Below are 20175 nucleotides of genomic sequence, written 5' to 3'. Positions count from 1 at the left end.
ACATGTGGTGGCAAATGGCCACATATCACGCACGTTCCCGCTTGGCCGTGGCACCCGACAGGGTTGCCCTCTCTCTCCCCTGCTTTTTGCGCTTACCCTGGAGCCTTTGGCTATTCGCATACGACAAACTCCCTTGCTCAAGGGAATTCAATGGAGGGAGGGATGGGAGGACCGCTTGTCCCTCTATGCGGACGACATGCTGGTATGTCTAACGGATCCCGAGCGTGGCGTCCCGGCCCTTTTGCGCCTGTGCAACGAACATGGTGAGGTTTCCGGCTATACTATCAACTGGAGCAAGTCGGAGTTGTATGTGCTGGCAGGGAATACCCCGACACTTGGGCCAGACTGCCCTCTGCGTCTGGCCGGCTCCTCCTTTAAATACTTAGGTATCTATGTCACGAGGGACCCCTCTGAACACAAGCAACTGAACCTCGTGCCACCACTGGAACGTCTCAAACGAGACGCAGACTTCTGGACTGGGTTGCCTTTGACGATGCTAGGGAAAGCTGCTTTGTACAAGATGGAATCACTACCCCGCTTTCTGTACATCCTGGATAACACACCGTTCCCGGTGGCAGCGGGATATTTCAGGAGGGTTGCAGCGGTGGTTTCCGGGCTGTTATGGGGCAATCGCCCTGCACGTGTAGCCCAAGCTAAGCTCTGCAGGGGCTGGTATGAGGGCGGCATTGCACTTCCCAACTTGCACTTATATTATTGGGCAGCACAACTCAGGCCCATCAACCAATGGCTGCATGCTCCACAATCTGACCCGGCGTTCCAAGCAGACAGGGCACAATTAGGCACTGATAACATACTTGCCCCGCTTTACGATCCAAGGAAACGGAGACTGCTCATAGGCCCTACCAGACTCACTGTAGACACCTGGCACGCGGTGACTGCTGCGCTAGGATGGAAAGGTATGATTACTAAGCTCACCCCGCTCTGGGACACACGCGCTTTGGGAAGCTTGAGGAACAGCAAGGGGTTTTCACGCTGGGACTCCATCGGCATCTCCACGGTGGGGGACATGTGGGAACAGGGAGCTGTCATCTCATTTACCCGCCTGAGAGAACTGTATGACCTCGGACCGCACGAGTCATACCGATACGTGCAGATCCGCCATGCCCTGCTCTCCGCCATCCCTGCTGGATCGACTCTCCCTGAGTCCTCTCCGCTGGAGGATGGCCTCCTGACTGACTACATGGTGGAGAGAGCAACGTCCCTGACGTACCGTAAGCTCCTAAATAATTCACCAGATCCTCTAACACCCCTTAAGGACAGATGGGAGCGTGAGGTAGGCGCCCTAGATGAATACGAATGGAATGAGGCTCTAGCCTCTCCCAAAGAAGCGGGCATATCGGCCAGAATGAGGCTGGTTCAGCTAAAAGTCCTTCATAGGGTATACTTCACGAGGACACTGCTACACCACATCCACAGAACTCCACACCCCTTTTGCTTGCGTGGTTGCGGGGATGAGGGTACCTTCTTCCACACCTTCTGGGACTGCCCGCGCATACAAAACTACTGGCGCCAGGTCTTGCGTACCATATCACAGGTGCTGGAGGTCTCGGTCCTTCCGGAGCCACGGCGGTGTCTTCTCAATGTATGGGAACCAACAGACCTATCGCGGCATGGCCGCCTCTGGGTGACGATAGGCATGATGGTGGCGAAGCGGGACATTGCGCAACGTTGGGGGGCGGCAGACCTTCCGACAACATCACAGTGGTGCATGAACATGGATAGAACGATGGTCACTGAAAGGGCGGTGTACTTAAGCCGGGCCTGTCCGGGCAAATGGAACAAGGTCTGGTCCCCGTGGAACGCCTACCGGGGTGACATCTGCGATCCTCTGCCGGAGGACGATCCACTAGACTCAGATGAGGATGAGGAGATGGAATGAGCGAGGTTGATTGCGGGGGGAGGTCCTGCGGGAGGGCTGTGGAGGAGTGGTAGTTTCTTTCCACCCCACTTTGATTCCTGGATAACACGGCACTAAATCCTGTCCTCGGACTGCTTCTGTACCTATCCTGCAATGTACATTGTCAATGATCGCACTGTGATTTCCCGATGTTCTGTTGTTCTTTTTGTTAATTTAAAAAAAAGAAAATGAAACCTCATTTCTTCCGTATGATAATTGTGCTGACGTCCTTCATTCTTCCCTGTGGCATGCCTTCACTACAATGACTTGTTCAATATTTGAACTCTACTTCCACAAGGCTGTCCTTGCAATTTTCCTCGTTTGTTTAGCGGCCGGCCCCTTGGGGTTGTAGGCGGCATGCTGTGTAACAATATGAAGGTACAATAAAGGTTTTAAAAAAAAAAATCTCCTCAAACTCATTCCTCAGGGGAACGTCCTGAGAAGGCCCTCAAAAAGACCACTCATGGGTCTTATGGGCGCAGTCCTTCAAAATCTCCTCACTCTGTGGAAAAGAAAGGACATGCTTTTGGGGTAAGATCATGTTAAAAAGACGACTTCTGAGCCGTCAAAATCACTTCCTCTGGTCAAAGAACCCTTCATGAAGCAGTCTTTTATACCTCTGAGGTAAAGACTAAGGCAGCCTCTCCGTCAACGGCGGCATCGTCTACGACGGTGGTCGTCTACGATAGTCGTCGTCGACGACGGTGGTCATCGACGACAGTGGTCGTCTACGATGGCTGTCTACGATGGCTGTCTACGATGGCCGTCGACGACGGCCGTCTACGATGGCCGTCGACGACGGCCGTCGACGACGGTGGTCGTCTACGACGGTGTCGTCTACAATGGCCGTCGACGACGGTGGTCGTCTACGATGGCCGTCGACGACGGTGGTCATCTACGATGGTCGTCGACGACGGTGGTCGTCTACGATGGCTGTCTATGATGGCCATGGACGACGTGGTCGTCGACGACGGTGGTCGTCTACGATGGTCGACGACGGTGGTCGTCTACGATGGGCGTCTACGATGGCCGTCGACGACGGTGGTCGTCTACGATGGCCGTCTACGATGGCCGTCGACGACGGTGGTCGTCTACGATGGCCGTCGACGATGGCCGTCGACGACGGTGGTCGTCTACGATGGCCGTCGACGCCGGTGGTCGTCTACGATGGCTGTCTACGATGGCCGTCGACGACGGTGGTCGTCTACGATGGCTGTCTACGATGGCCGTCGACGACGGTGGTCGTCTACGATGGCTGTCTACGATGGCCGTCGACGACGGTGGTCGTCTACGACGGTGGTCGTCTACGATGGCCGTCTACAATGGCCGTCGACGACGGTGGTCGTCTACGAGACAGCAGCGACGACGACTATGTCGAGGACGAGGTCACCAGCAACGGTGACAATGTCGTCGACGACGGATAGCTCTTTATACCTGGTGTCGACGATGACAATCTCCTCAACGGGCTCGTCGAGGAAAATTCCAAGATTAGAAATCATCAGCAACTGCTTTAAGAGCAGGATTCATAGGAAAAGAACCTTTTGGGATACGCTATTAGTCCCTCACAATTACATGTGAAGTATGAGAAGGACTGTGAGGAGTGATATGGGGAGTACCACAGCAACAGCACTATCGCCATGAGTGCCAGGAAGGAATGGTTGGAATGCCATGCTTCATGATGATAGATCTGCAGTTTATGCTGGCAGACTATGGAAAGAGGTTTCCGCCGGCACCAGCTGCTCAGGAAATCCCATCCCTACAACTCCAGTTAGAAACAGGGAGCCACAACAAGAAGGTAGGCTGGCAACTCCTCGAATAATACACCACCAGAATCCGGTCACCACAGATGAGGATGACCAGGAAGAGGGAGAAATAACAGATCCCAACAAAAAATGGGATGATTGCTTGAATCCATCTCCAGCATCTCCCTCACCAGGACGGGTGGATTCTCCGCAGATTCCATAATATAATGGAAACAGCTGCGAGAGATTCTAGCTTCCTATGTCGACAATACGAACGGATTGCATCTTATACGATTTCATGTAGCCATTCAAAACAATCCAAAATCTCATTTCGTGTATTAGCAAGTGGCGCAACAGGAATCTAAGAATCCCTCTGCACCTATATCAACACCTCCAAACAGGGAGGGGAGGTGCTTGGACAACGCAAGACAGAGATTCTCATCCATGTCTGTTCTCTTAGGCAAAGCAGATAATGCCCTTGCTATTCTGGGCAGTTAATACAAGCATATATGGTGCAATATGGCGCCTAACCTGGATCTCTTCCTAGAGAACATTAGACATGAGGCGCGCGACGGTGCTAACGAGTCAGACGTGGTTAAGGTCGACTGCCTCAAGACCAGAAGTCCAAAATTAGGATCCTGAATCTCCTTTTCGATGGAGAAGATTTATTGGGAAACAAGTGGATGAGGCATTTCAAGGTATCAAAGGGAATACAAATACCCTGGGTACACTATGATACCGTTGGGTGCCTTTCCGAGGCGACTGGAAAGGAGGCCAATCATCCTACAAAGGGAGTTATCAACAAGGGACGATAACCCCTGTTATTCCTCATCATCACAACCATATTGTCAACAATAGGAGTTACAACAAACAAGGAACTATACAAAGTCTGCTCCTAGAGGACTTGGAGTTCGTCAGGGAAAAAAAAACAAAAAAACATTGGTTAAAGACGATGCCAACCGCCGGGATCTGGCTGCATGTTGCTTTTCCTCTCCACGAGTTCCATGGATGGGAGAGTTGCTTCCCATCTACATTGTGGACAGAAGAAAGCAGACAGATGGGCTTCAATATACTAAAATTCACACACACTTCAGTTTTCTTCAATTCCCTCCTTCCAACACTGCAGACAAGTCAAGAGACTAAAAACATCTAACTCAGGTGCGTTTGGAGATTCGGACAATGCTCCGAAAGGGAGCAATAGAACCGGTGCCGATCTTCCAAAAACAAAAAGGTTTTTTACTCCTGTGTTTCTTCCCAGTTCGGAAGAATGCCCTGCAATAGCGCCCTATTCTAGGCCTGAGAGTTCTGAATACTTACCATAAGAAGCAATTTTTTCTAAATGCTGTCCCTAGACATTCGGCTACTCTTAAACCCAAGGGATCATATTACCACTCTAGACTTACAGGATGCTTATTTTTCACATCCCCTTCATCCTTCCTTTAAACTGTATCTTCCATTGGCAGTAGCCGGAGGACCATTAATCTTTATATAGTGTCTGACTCCAGCGACATTTCTGGGGGCAATATTGGACACGGAATGCAACAAAGCGTTTCCCTCCGAGGAAAGACAACTGAGGATTGTGTCCCTCTTCCAAGAGTTGGTAAAAAGAAAGTCTCTTTCAGTCCGCCGGTACAAATCCTTGCTGGGCACGATGTCCTCTTGTATTCCCCTGGTACCTTGCTACAGGCTAAGGATGAGACCATGGCAGGAACAGATCGATCTTCAATGGCATCAGGCGGAGGGATCCTTGGACGATGCAATACGGGTGGCACCAGTGATGATACAGGCAGCAAAGTGGTGGACACAAAAAGCTAATGTGTCTCAAGGACTGACGTTTCTGGCAAGAGCGGCTCCGCTAGTGGTAACGACGGATGCGTCGTTAGAAGGATGGGGAGTTTTCCTTCAGGACCTTCAAGTCAGAGGTCGTTGAAGGCACAGGAGCAGCAGTTACACATAAATCTGCTGGAGCTCAGAGTGATCCGCTTGGCCTTACTGGCTTTTCTGCCAAGGATAAGAGGTTCGCCGGTGTTGGTAAGAACAGACAACACTACGGCAATACATTATGTGAACAAGCAAGGGGGAACGAGATCTCTCTCCCGGTCTCAGGAAGCCCAGGAGATATGGGAATGGGCTCTTCAGCAAGGAATATCATTGGCAGCAGACCACCTCCCAGGGGATCAAAACGTCAAGGTGGATACTCTCAGCAGGCTAACATTGTCCTGCCACGAATGGGAGCTAGACCAGGGGATCCTGGACAGCGTCTTTCGAAGATGGGGAACACCGATAGTAGACCTCTTCACTACAAGGGAAAACAGAAAATGCCAGTACTTCGCAAGCTGGCTTACCCAGAAGGGATCTTGAGGGACTGCGTTCTCCATGGCATGGTCCGGCATCTTGGCCTATGGTTTTCCTCCAATTCCTCTTCGCACCCGCGTACTGGTGAAGATCAAGAAAGAACCGTGCAGGCTGATCCTAGTAGCCCCGTGGTGGCCCGGACAACACTGGTTCACGGAACTGCTGCTGTCAGAGGACCGTCCAATTCGGTTGCGCCTTATTCCATCGCTTCTAACAAGGTCCAAGGGGTAAGTGCTCCATCCGGACCCGAAATCCTTGCGATTAGCAGCCTTTCTCCTGAACACTATGAGTTTAGCCATCTGAACATCTCACACGAATGTAGGGAGATCCTGTCCAAGGCCAGAGCGGAGAGTACGAACAAAACCTACAGGATGATATGGAAGAGGTTTTGTCAGTGGTGTAAGAGACATGATGTTCATCCTCTTACTGCTGCACCTCATCAAATTATACCTTACATTCTACTGTTAGCAAAGTCACGATTAGCACACGCCTCCATCAAGGGGCATTTGGCTGCGTTATCCCGCTACAGGAGGTCATCGTCAGGCCCATCTTTATGGTCCTCAAGGACTATCAAACAATTTATGAAGGGGATATTTAGAGTCTTTCCTTCAGTAAAGCCTCCCCACCACCATTATGGAATCTGAGTGTTATACTTTCTCAATTGATGAAACCACCGTTTGAACCGATACACAGGGCAGACCTGAAGTTCTTGTCCTGGAAAGTTGCTCTTATCAGTGCATTGACTTCAGTGAGAAGAGTAGGTGAACTACAAGCGCTCACGGTTCAGGAGCCTTTCTTACAGTTTCAGGAGGATAGAATGATTATCAGGACAAACCCGAAGTTCATTCCGAAGGTGCCAACTGTTTTTCATTTGAACGAACCATTGGTGTTGAAACGTTTCTTTCCTCATCCATCGACAGTGGCAGAACGAGTATTGCACTCGCTGGATGTTTAGAGATGTATGAAATTTAACTTGAAAGAAACTAAGGCGTTCCGCAAGTCTTCCCAGTTATTCGTCGCCTTCAGCGCACCCAGGAAAGGTTTCCCTCTGTCAAAGAGGGGAATTGCCAGATGGATTTCCAGTGAGATTGTCTACTGTCATCAAGATGCTGGAAAGCCTTTAAATGTACGAGTCCGTGCCCATTCCACGAGGGCGGTGGCCACATCCACTGCACTGTTTGGAGGAGTGCCAATCCAGGATATCTGCAGAGCAGCAACCTGGGCATCTACGCACACCTTCACCAGGCGCTACTGCACGGAGGCAGCCGCAGAATCGGATGCGGCGGTGGGAGAGGCGGTACTGCGAAATATCATCCAGTAACGGTGAGCCTTTCTTACATCCCTTCATCCATAATCTCTTGTTTACAAAGTCACATTTTATATAAGTATGTATATGTGTATATGAGATTATGCTTCATTTTCTAATGGTATTGCATGATTATGTAATGTATCAGGAAAATGTGCTTTGTTTTTTCACTGCTCGCTATTCTGATTTAGGCATGTGAATCTATGAAAGATCCAATACTGGAGTAAGAAACCAAGTTACTTACCTGTAACTTAAGTTCTCCAGTATTGGTATCTTTCATAGATTCACATGCACCCACCCTCCTCCCCTGAGAGGCTCACCTCGGATTTAGCACAAGAAGTGTGTTATATGCACAAGTGCGCGAAAAATCTGAGGGGCAGAAGGTTCTCTCAGGAGTGTTCTAGAGGGTGAGGAGCTCTGATTGGTTCAGGGAAAAGTTTGGGCCTTTTTTACATAACAAAGGCTATGGGTTGCACAAGGGAAATGGGCCTAGGCCTCTTTTCAGTTTGCTATACTACTAGGCACTGCTTTTTTATATACCGGAGACTCCCGCCTCGACGACGGGGAATGATTCAGGCATGTGAATCTATGAAAGATACCAATACTGGAGAACTAAAGTTACAGGTAAGTAACTTGTTTTCTTCCCAATGGAGAACCTCCAGGACAAAAAAACACTGCAGGCTGAGGATGAGGATCTCCAAGGAGCGGCCACCACTTCGAGGGGTAAGTTGGAATGTCGTGGGTTGGCTAGGCACCGTTGGTTGGGGCACACAAGGCTGTGGGGAATCGAGTGCAGGGGTGCCTTGGGACCTAGGATTTTCTTACCCTCTCTGGTCGCGGTAGGGGGGTCATCTGGGTTGGGGCTACAGATGTCGTCTGGAGGCTTGAGGCAGGTCCAGGGGTGCCGGATCTCAGTTCAGGATCACCAGGTGGACCGCCTCGTGGTGTTTTTCCACTCTAGCTCGGGCCGGGTTCGGCTGGTGCAGAGTGGGCTGGATTTGCGGTCTCTGGCTGCCACCAAAAGATGCAGTTCGAACAAGTCCGGTGTTCACAGGAGATTTCAATCTTTGAAGTAAAGGCAGGAAGGTCCTCCGGGGCTTTTGAGGTGCTGGCTGCAGGATATGCCGGGGTTTTGCAGGAGCAGGTTTGAGGGGAGACAGGCCTGTAGGGCTCAGGCCAAGTCAGAAGGCATTGTCCTCTTAATAGCTCTGCACGGCTCTTTGGTCCTTCGTCTTATCTTCTTCTCTTGTTGTTGCTAGACCTGAGGAAGTAAGGTTCAGGGTGACCCCTAAATACTAGATTTAGGGGCGTTATTTGTAGGTAAGGGAAGGGACCAATGGGCCCTTCCCTGGGGTGGGTACACCCCTTATTCTGCCACTCTCCAGTGGGAGGGGGCAGGAGTCTGTCCCTGGTTGGCTGGGTCCCCCATCCGCAAAATGGCTAGGACTCAAGGTTGTGCTTCACCTCGTCTCCCCCACCTGAGGGGGGGGGGGGGGAGTTGGCAGAGGTGGGCACACCTGTCTTCCTCACTTGTTTTTCCTGCCGGTTCTCCCGCTCAAGGTAGGGGTAGAACCAGTGGGGACAGGTTGCTGAAAGCAGCAAATGGTCTTTGGAGGCTCACAAAGGTGGCATCCCTTTGAAGCTTCGCCTTTGTGAACCCTGCCAATCATGGGTGAGGAGGCTTGGCACCTCGTCCCAGGATGTGCATTGTTTCAGGCCCACGAGGGGAGCAGCTTTCGACCCAGGAGTCCAGAAACCTGTCTGTTGGTGTCAGCCTGAGCAGCCATTCAGTGTGGTCACTAGAAGTTGGTTGAGTTTCAGGGGGCAACTCTAAGATGCCATTTATCAACAACAACGACCGCAACACCACCACCCTGCTGGACAACCTCGCCAACCTCGGACTCAAGCAGCTGGTCAACACCCCCACCCACTACGCCGGCCACACGCTCTATCCTATCTTCTCCTCCAGCAAGCACGTCTCCTTCAGTCACTCCACCGGACTCAACTGGACCAACCACAGCTGCGTCCATTTCAGCTTCGCAAAGAACACGGTCCACCACCACCCGAAGCAGGTTCCCCACAGGAACTGGAGCAAGACCACCGCCGACCAGCTCGCCACCTCCCTCAGCCAGAACCCACCCGTCAGGACAACGGACCCTAGCACAGCAGCCTGCAACCTCACGCAGTGGCTGACCACAAGTGCTGACGACCTCGCCCCACTGAAGGACCCACTCACCAGGCCCAGAAGCAAGAAGGATCCCTGGTTCACCGACGAACTCAAGGACTCCAAGAAGGCCTGCCGCACCCTCGAGAAGACCTGGCTCCTCGAGAAGACCACCGACAACATGACCGCCCTCAAACTCGCCACCTGCAGACATCACCAGCTCATCCGCACCACAAAGAAGAAATCTCTGAAGGAACGACTGGACAAGAACGCCCATGACAGCAAGGAGCTCTTCAACATCGTCAAGGAATTCTCCAACCCCAGCACCGGCAACAACGACATCACCCCCTCACAGGACCTCTGCGACTCCCTCGCCTCGTACTTCCACCGCAAGATCTCCGACATCCACAACAGTTTCGGCGCTCAACCCCCGCACCCATTTATCGAACCTACGCACCCAGCCGCCATCCTCCAGACATGGACCGAGGTGACCCCCGAAGACACGACAAGCATGATGAACACCATCCACTCCGGATCGCCGACCGACCCGTGCCCCCAACACATCTTCAACAAAGCGGCACCCACCATCGCACCCCATCTCCGAGACATCATCAACACCTCCTTCAACACAGCCACCTTCCCTGAGAGCTGGAAGCACGCCGAGCTCAGCGCACTACTGAAGAAACCAACAGCGGACCGGACCGACCTCAAGAACTTCCGCCCCATCTCGCTCCTTCCCTTCCCGGCCAAAGTCATCGAAAAGGTCGTCAACAAGCAACTGGGCGCCTTCCTCGAGACGAACGGATCCCTCGACCCATTGCAGTCCGGATTCAGAGCCAATCACAGCAACGAGGCCGCCCTCATTGCAGCCACTGACGACATCCGAGCCCTGCTCGACAACGGTGAAACAGAGGTACTCATCCTCCTAGACCTCTCCGCTGCATTCGATACTGTTTGCCACCGCACCCTAGTCCAACGACTCAACGACACCGGCATCCAAGGGAAGGCCCTGGACTGGATCACCTCATACCTCTCCGGAAGGACACAGAGAGTACGCCTCCCGCCGTTCCGCTCGGAGGCCACCGAAGTCATCTGTGGCGTCCCGCAAGGATCATCGCTCAGCCCCACTTTCTTCAACATCTACATGAAACCACTAGCTGCCATCGCTCGCAATCACAACCTGAACATCATTTCCTACGCCGATGACACCCAGCTGATCCTCTCCCTCACCAAGACCCCAACACCGCCAAAGCGAGCCTCCACGAAGGGATGAAAGACGTCGCCGAATGGATGAACAACAGCCACCTAAAGTTGAACACGGACAAGACAGAAGTCCTCATCCTGGGACCATCGCCCTCCGCATGGGACGACTCCTGGTGTCCCCCAGCCCTAGGCCAACAGACCACGCACGCAACTTGGGCATCATCCTGGACTCCTCCCTATCGATGACCAGACAAGTCAACGCCGTCTACTCATCTTGCTTCCACACACTCCGCATGCTCCACAAGATCTTCCAATGGTTTCCGACCGAGACAAGGAAGACGGTCACCCAGGCCCTCTTCACCAGCAGACTGGACTATGGAAACACACTCTACGCCGGAACAACAGCCAAGCTTCAGAAGAGACTCCAGCGCATCCAGAACGCCTCCGCCCGACTCATCCTGAACGTCCCCCGACGCAGCCACATCTCGAGCCACCTAAGAGACCTACACTGGCTCCCTGTCAACAAGAGGATCACATTCATACTCCTCACCCACGCACACAAATCCCTCCACGACCTGGGCCCTAGGTACCTCAACGACCGCCTGACCTTCTACACGCCCACCCGCAAGCTGCGATCGGCGAAGCTCGCCCTCGCCGTCGTGCCTCGCATCCAGAGAGCCACCGCCGGAGGATGATCCTTCTTTTACCTAGCGGCTAAGACATGGAACTCCCTGCCCGTCCACCTGCGGCTGACCCAGGACCACCTCACGCTCTAGGTACAAGAAAAGGCAGTCCAAATCAAGATAAAGCAAAAATAAACTGGGCTTATCTACTTGTTTGGAATCCCTATCAATATCTTATCCTTAGCTAAATATTCTGACACCCAGTATCTAGCTAAGCTCAGCCACAGGTACTAGAACTGCCTAATCTCGGTAAATAACTATCTTTAGTGATATAAACTAGGGCTCCCAGATTAACTCGGCCCCATATCACAGAGGTTACACTCACCTCTCCGTCGTTGCCCCGAGCTAAGTCTGAGGTTGGGGGCGGCAACGTGTGGGAGTAGTAATGCTACATTTATAGGCACATCTTTTGTAGTGTGCTCCTATCGCCGCGCGCTGTAAGGACCCGCCTCTGTCAGTAATAGCCACTAAAAACGCGCCCAAACTAGCCCGTTTCATGGTCTCCTTTTACTAAACACTCACGTTTTCAAAAAGCCGCTTCGTTGGTGTCTCGCGGCCGATAACAGAGGTTTGTTTTGATTTACGCGGCGTGTCAAGGATCCTCGACGCGTATTAGCGCGAGATTTAGATTGAACTACAGGACTTGAATCCCTTGTCCTCGCGCGGACTTTACCTTGGACTACAACTGCCTTCACTTGTAGTTCTATGTCCCATGGTCGCGCGCGTCTTTTACTTGAACTACAATTCCCATCTTTTGTAGTTCAATCTAAATCTCGCGCTTAATGTTCGTACTCCTTTTAAATGCGAGCAAGTGAGGGGCTAGTGGTTCTTTACCAATATTCAAAATTTTCCAATGTTTCAAGATATTTTTTTTTATTTTATTTGAGTAACTGCAGAAAGTGTTGACGAATGCCAACCTGGTAAGCTCCTCATTGGGGCCAGCCACCTCAATCAAGGCATCTCTGTTGTTATTCACAACCTTTTTCCAAGATCTGTGGATAATATTGAGTGGATAGTTCCTCTCTTTAAGGTGAGTACTTAATGTCTTGGCATGTTCCTTGTATTTTTCAAGGGTGGACCAAGTTCTCCTACTTCTGAGAAACTGCCCAAAGGGCAAGTTTTCACACAGTGCCTTTGGATGATAGCTATCATAGGATAGTAACGAGTTTCGGGCCCTGGGTTTCTTGTAGAGTTCTTTGCCAAGGCCTTCTCCTTCTGGAAAGATGCGAATGTCCAGGAATGGTAGGCTTGTTTTTGAGTTTTCCAAAGTGAATCTCAAGAAGTCGTTTTTGGTGTTCAACCATTAGTGAAAGGATTTGATGGTGTCTGGAGTGCCTCTCCATATGACAAACACATCATCAATGTAACGCTTCCAGTTTAGTATGTGTCTTCCAGATCATGATGGTCTGCTCGAAGTGATGCACGTAGAGGTTCGCCAAACTAGGGGTGAAATGCTGCTCATAAATTTTATGGACGTCTGTAGATATATGTCGTCCTCAAATTTAAAGAAATTTTCTTTCATGGCTAAACGTGCGCACGTCATTATGAAGTGCACTGGAGATGTACTTTCAGTGGGATTGGACTACAGTAATGACTCTTTTTTTCCCTTTTTATTGAAAAATACTTGGTACAGTCACACAATAAATATGCTTTACACTACATTACATTATTATTCCAAAAACTCTGATATAGACAGATTTAAAACAGATACAGTGAAACATTTTGTAGACTGAATTAGGGCTATCTAAAAAACAAACAGTTACAAACAAACAGAGGTACTTAATACATTCATCTCTCTTTGCAAGGGTAGTGCCTTTAAAACCCAATAAGAAGTGGGACCCCTTTCCAAAAATCATGTCGCTGGTCGGGCCAAGTTTATTAACGAGAGTCCCTCCACCTCTAGCTAGGGGCCCAGATATTCAGCCCGAGTTCCTTTACTTTCCTGCCCCTATGCACATATAAGGAGGATTCGATATTATGTATCAGCAAAAGTCTGGCAAGCCACATCTGGAAGAATGGTACTACAGTGTCCTTCAAACCCGCCGTGAGGAGAATCCGAAGGACCGCCACGGATATAAAAACAAAAACCTCCTCTTCCTTATTCAGCCCCGAATTACTATAAAGCTCCTATTATCCTTAAGGTAGGGGATAGGTTGATTTTGCGACCTAGCAGCCCCTACCAAAACTTCTCAATTTCCCCACGGATTGTGCTAAGTTTCTCACTTTCATGGAACATATGTAGTAAGGTAGCAGGCCCTTCCAGACACCTCGGACATCTGTCATCCTCCCTTTTGCCCCAGTCAAATAATTTGGCAGGTGTACAATATAAGCTAAAAAGGGTCTTATAATGCTTTGCTCTCAAATTTGTGGATCGAAAGAATTTCCCGTTTAATTGCAGTGCTTTATCTACATCAACTTCCGGATCTCCAAGTTTCATTGCCTAGGCAACTTCAAAATTTTCCAGATCGTCTTGAACCCCTGATAGTAAGGACCTATATACCATATTAATCTTAGTGCCCCCACTTAACAGGTGGTCCATCATAATAATTTTACCCCCTGGGGAGATTCGTGGTCTAATACAAGTGAGAGTTTCATGAATCTACAGAAATTTAAACCCTTGGTTGGCCGGAATTCCAAACTTATGTTGAATGCTTTCGAACCTCATCAGGCTTCCACCATCAAAAATATCATCAACTTTTTAAATTCCATGCTGCTCCCAGAGACTCCCTATTCTGACATTGCTGAATTGGGGAAAAAAGCTAGAGTTCCATAGTGGTAAATAAAAATACATTTTCGGTATTGCCAATGATGTTTGCACTTTCTTCCAGACCTCCCATGCGCCATCTAAAACCTTATATCGTTTTTTCCTACAATAACGCCGATCAGTTTTCCGGAGCAGAAGCCCCAGGGCTTCTCTGCCCAACAGCAATTCACAAATAGATGGAGGAATCAGATTGCCAAATGGGGAGTCAAACTTATTTGTGGCAGGGTCAAATAATATCGCCATCTGCGTTAACAGACAAGCCACTGGTAAAATCAAATATTGGGAATTGCTAGCCCACCTTTTTCCTGTGGAAAAGACGGGTATTTTATCGAGCGTCTAATTTTACCATATTGCCAGATAAAATTCATGAAAGCTGCCTCTATTAATTTGATCAGACTCTCCTCTATCAGAAATGAGATAGAGCGAAAGAGATAAAGTATCTTGGGGAGAATGGTCATTTTCAATACATTAGCCCTCCCTATTGGCGACAGATGTAGGGCATCTATTCTTTTATTGTCAGCCATCATCGATTTTAAAAGAGGAGTAAAATTATCTTTTACGATTGAATCTGTCGCTGAACAAACCCTGACTCCCAGATACACCGCTGAGTCAGAGTATCTTACATCATACCTTCTGATATTCTTTGTGCAGATTATCTGAGTTTTACTTTCTTTCAAAAGATAACACGAGCATCGGCCGAATTCTCCAGCTATCCTTGAAAGAACTACCATAGCCGGATGTATGACATTACAACGCATGCTTTTACCACGCATGCTGTTACAACGCAGTTTTTACAACGCATGCTGCTACAACGCATAGCGCTTTGGGGTGCTGGATAGCGAATAGTTTAATTTACTATTCCAACTCCAGGCCCCGTGTGTGAGAAGTTGGCCCGCTATGCAGTGTTCACTATTCTAGTGACCACTATGCATCGGTCCAAACGACCCTTATGGTGATTGGTTGTAAGTCAACCTTAGACCAGCTATCCTAGTAGCGTGGATACGCACAGTCTTCGGACTAAACTCTAGAGGGCGTGTTAAGCCAGCTGTTATACCATCACATACCCCTTGAACACCAAGTGAAAGGACACCACACAAGTGTTATGAAAATAAACAGTGTATTTATTAGAATCACAACAGCCCTGGACTCGTTATGAGGACAGGGTACTAAGCACAGAACAAAACTCTTAGGAAAATACTTCAAGTGCACAATTAATACACGTGCCCGAGGGCACGGAAAGTTTAGTGGTCTTGGGCGGACCCGATAAGGCAAGTCGGAAGCGAGGGACTCGGACCCTTAAGTAAGGAGGCTATGCGGGCACCGAAATGCCGAAGTTACCTAGCCACAAGGGCTGCGGCTGCACAAGTCTTACAGGCGTCGGGGGTCTTCGCTGACGAGCCAGGAGCCGGAAGGAAGGAGTTGCTGGCCGGCGACCAGTGGAGAATAGTTCGTAGAGATCCAAGCCTGGATCAGAGATAGATGACACCTGAAAGCAGAGGGGACCAAGTTCGTACTACTAGCCAGTAGTCAGAGGGTGCCAGGAGGGCACCAGATGATCGTCACCTCGACTAGGTGAGTGTGTGACGCTAGGCTCGGCAGACTCACGGACCAGGAGGCGTTGTCGGCGACCAGGATGCAGGTGCGAGCTGTCCCACGAAGGTTGATGCTGTCGGCGTCGCTGGGCCCAGGATTGGGGCAACAAGCCTTGGCAGATTTCAGGGTCACGTGGTGGGCCTAAAATGGCGTCTTGAGTGGACTAGGAGGGCCCGGGGTGCTCCTCTCGTAAAAAGGAGCAAAAGGCTAGTCTGGAGCAACCAGACCAGCAACGTTGATTGTTGTTTGTCGTCAAAGAGTCACAAGCCAGCGGCTAGTGATCGGACAACGTGCTGAACAGCAAAGCAGAAGGGCCCCACGCAGATCGTGGAGATGCTGGGAGACTGCACTTCGGTGCTGGAGCTGCTCAGGGTCGGGGCTTCTCGGACCCCAGAGCACTCACCAGAGGATTCCTTCGGTGGTCGTGCTGGTTTAAGAAAGCGTACAGGTTTTGATGATGGCCGGTCCCTCGAGGTCTCGTCGCACCCACAGATCTCAGCTGAGCTGACGATGTGGGTAGAGGTCAGAGGTGCCAGGGAAGCCGGTTCTCGTCGAGCTGGGCAGTCGGATTCCTGAGGAAGGACTTGCAGCAAACCGCAGAGTTCTTAGATGGTGCCTGCGGATGCAGGGTGACTACTCCTTAGCCACAAGGGAGAAATCTTGAGAAGAGTCTCGAATGTCCTTTCGTAGAAAGTAGTTCTTGATTCAAAGATGATCTAATTTGGAAGAGTCCCCACTCCGGCCTTTATCCTAAAGAAAGGGGTGGGTTCATGACTAGGTCCTGCCCTAGGGGTGGGTCCAGGAAGGGGGGTAGTTACACCCCTCTCCCCTGCCGGACTTTCCCCAGGTCAGGGCTGCGCGCCCCTGGAACTGGTTCTAGCCGGCAGATGCGTAGTGAGCACCGGGGTGCCACTCCGCAGTCACCTTCCTGTAAAGCCCTGCCTACCCAGGATACACAAAATCCTGTCTGGGATGGTGCGAACACCGCCCGGACAAGAAACCCTTTGTCCAAGCTCTCCTTGCTGGAAGGACTCCCAGCAGCAGGAGGTCAGACTCGTGTCTGTGGTGGCAGCGTCCATTTTGTGGAGCTGAGGCTTCAGTTAACTTTAACCGGGGTTCACAGTTACGTACATGTCGTGTCCCTCTAGAAGGGCGGAATGCTAACCTCGTCGCCAGTATTGGTGAGGGGGCAGCATCCCGATTCGTATGACACCTTACTCGACATGTCTTGATAACGCGATACCAAAGTTACCGATATGGTACGCGTTATCATGGAACAGCCATTGGGTCTTGGTTCCGCAAGCTGCAACCGGGCTCGGCTCGTGCCAGAGCCCAATTCACACGATTCCACGCACTCTGCCTTCAGGGTTGTCAAGGCCTGCCATAGGAGTGGCTGATAGGAACTCGGGTGTCCATTTTAGGGTTAGGTATAGGGATACTATACCTACAGCAACGGGCGAGTACGCCACGTTGCCCCAGCTGTCGTGCAGCCAGTTGTGTCAGATTTAGATGGCCATCCAGAGGTGGCATAATACATGCTTCAGCCCCTGGTAGGCCCTGGGTACACCGATGCCCTGAGTTACAGGGTCCGACAGGGTGGCCCAGTTCCAATTGGGTAATGCACCTAAGGTACACACATCAATTTAGTGAGAGAACAGCTAGGCTGTGGGTCTGATTAGCAGGCCCACAGCCCGAGAAAGTCGTAAACCAGTGAAACAATAGCAAAAAGTCTGGGTGATCATAGGATTGCAGACCCTACTCTCCTACACCGTGGATAGTAGGGAAGGTGTTGGATAGTAAATTAAAACTATTCCCTATCCTAGAGCGCCCCCCCAGTGCAATGCGTTGTAATGGTTTTCGTTGTAAAACGTGCGTTATAAAAGCACTGTGCTGTAAAAGTTTTGTTGTAAAGGATGTTTCCCACCATAGCCCTATCTGGTTCTGGGGTGATTATGGCCAGATCGTCGGCATCGGCCAGCAGTTTAGTCTCAAATCTATTAACAACTACTGGTTTAATGTTGTCACTGCCTAAGATCTTCTGTACCAGCGGATCTATATACAGGGGAAAAAGAATAGGTGAGCAGGGACACCCCTGACACGTACCCTTAGAGATATAAACTTTTTCTGAGCCTTCTCCCATTAATTGGATTCTAGCCTTAGGCTCACTATACATGGATAGATCTCATGATTTTAGGGCCAAAGCCCCTTCTCTCCAACATCCCCCACAAATACGACCACGGGACATGGTCAAAGGCCTGTTCCATGTCTAGAAGGATCATGGCCAATCCGTCCCCCCGCCATGGCAGCCTGCACATCAAAAAGAGTGATGGTTCACCTAATATGATCAGTTGTCCACGACCTGGGATAAACCCATGCAGCCACAGGGAAACCAGACCACCATTGACCCCTCCCAGCCTTTAGCCAAACCCTTAGCGTAGATCTTAGTGTCCGTATTAATGAGGGATATTGGCCGATATGAGTCGGGGTTCTCTTAGGTTTCCCTTTTTGTGGAACACAATATTTGTTTCTTTCCATGAATCTGGAGTTTGACCTGTACACATTATCCCACTAAATAAGTCCAGTAATATTGGGGCGATCTCATTTGGGATACTTTTATAGACTCCTAGCGGGATGCTGTCGGGCCCTGCAGCCTTTCCTGCTGCTAGCTCCTGTATCGCTCCCAGCACCTCGCCTATTACCAGGTCTTTATCCAGCACTTCTTTATTCGAGTTATTCAACTGGGGGCCTATATCCTCGAACTCAGGGCTAACAACATCTGGATCAATCTCCTCTTTATACAGTTCTTGATAGAAGTTTTTAAAACCTTCAGAATATCACTTGGCTTTGAATAGTCCTGATAAACCGAATGTTTGGGATTATGTTCTTGCTGATTCCTTGCCTAATCTGCAGTGCCAATACTTTGCCCGCCTTCTCTCCGGTCTCATGAAGCTTACCTCTATAGGTCTGGCAGTCACCGGCAGCTTTGTGAGCTATCCATTTATGTAACTCTGCTTTAATTGTGATGATTCTCTGCTGGCTCTCCTCTACCTTGCCTGATCTCCCTCATATGTTGCTCTTCTGCTGCTGCTTATTGGGCCATCAGTCTCTCATTTTCTAGCCTTGCCTCTTTTCTAAGACTGGCAGAGAAGCTGATTGTCTCACCTCTCAGAGCTGCTTTAAATGCATCCCGGACGCGATTCCTGGATGCACTAAAGTGGTTCATATCATAATAATCTTGCACCCATTTCCTTAAGTGTCCTACGTATCTGGTATCTGCATATAGCTTCCTCTCTACAGTCAATTTTTACTGTTTTTATTAACAGCTTCTAGCTCATATTGCAGAAATAATGGACTATGATCAGATATCATTTTCGGAAGCTTATTAATGCAGACTCTCTTCAGTTTCGTTGAAGATACCAAAAAGTAGTCCAGATTGGTATATTTCTGAAATGGACATGAAAAATAGGTGAACCCAGGGTCATTAGGTTCTTCAATCACCCAAATGTTCACTAGCCCGTGAGACTTAATTAAAGAGCTCAATGCTCGGAATACACTTGGGTTTCGCCCTGCATACGGAGGGTTACTATAATAGGACTGGGCCAGTTTACTAATTCAACTTCTAAAAAGTCAAATACCTCCCGATCATCCTGGTTAGAGCCATAAATCACACATATTGTACACCCAACATCAAGCTCAACCAGTGCCCACCTCCCGAGAGTATCTGCACAATGTCTCTTTACTCCACCAAGTGTGGATTTAGCTAATACTGCCACCCTTCTAACGGTCGACGTCTGTGTGGAGCAGGCTAGCAGATCAACGCCGCTAATACTAAGCAGATGTTTCTTCTCCTATGGTAAATGGGTTTCCTGTAAACACAATATATCTATATAATTTGTGCTAACGAAGTGCTCCAGCCTTTGCCTTTTCTTCAAATCATTTAGACCCCCGATATTATCTGAGCTTATATTAAGTTTCCCCATTTGTCCCCTTCGTATAGTGACCTCCCTTATGAATCCAACCAATCAAATGATTAAATGTGAATAGCCCCAGACCGTAGAACACACCATCATGCCAGGTATTTTTTCTTTTTCTAGATTTTACCCCCCTACCCTCACACCCCCTGTCCTCCCTTAACCCCCCTCCGCCCTCACCCCTTCCCCTCCCCTTCCACCCCTGCTCCAACCACCCTCAGAAAGCGCTCTGTGCATGATTAGCAGTAGCGACCTGGATCATTTCTAATCAGTCTCAAGGAAAAAACAGTTTCCCCCATCCAAACCAATCAAAACACACACCAAAAGAAAAGCAGCAAACCATAGTTCATATAGCTACTTAACACCCCCTCATCGCCATACACCCAACCAGAGCTAGAACCATAGATCCTCGAAGTCCAGTAATAAAGATAGTCCTCTTTAAGTGCCTACAGCATCCAGGAACTCTTTTGCCCATA

The sequence above is a fragment of the Lissotriton vulgaris genome, chromosome 7 (genome assembly GCF_964263255.1).
Source record: "Lissotriton vulgaris chromosome 7, aLisVul1.2, whole genome shotgun sequence".
Classification (NCBI taxonomy): Eukaryota; Metazoa; Chordata; class Amphibia; order Caudata; family Salamandridae; genus Lissotriton; species Lissotriton vulgaris.
This window is presented reverse-complemented; position numbering follows the sequence as displayed.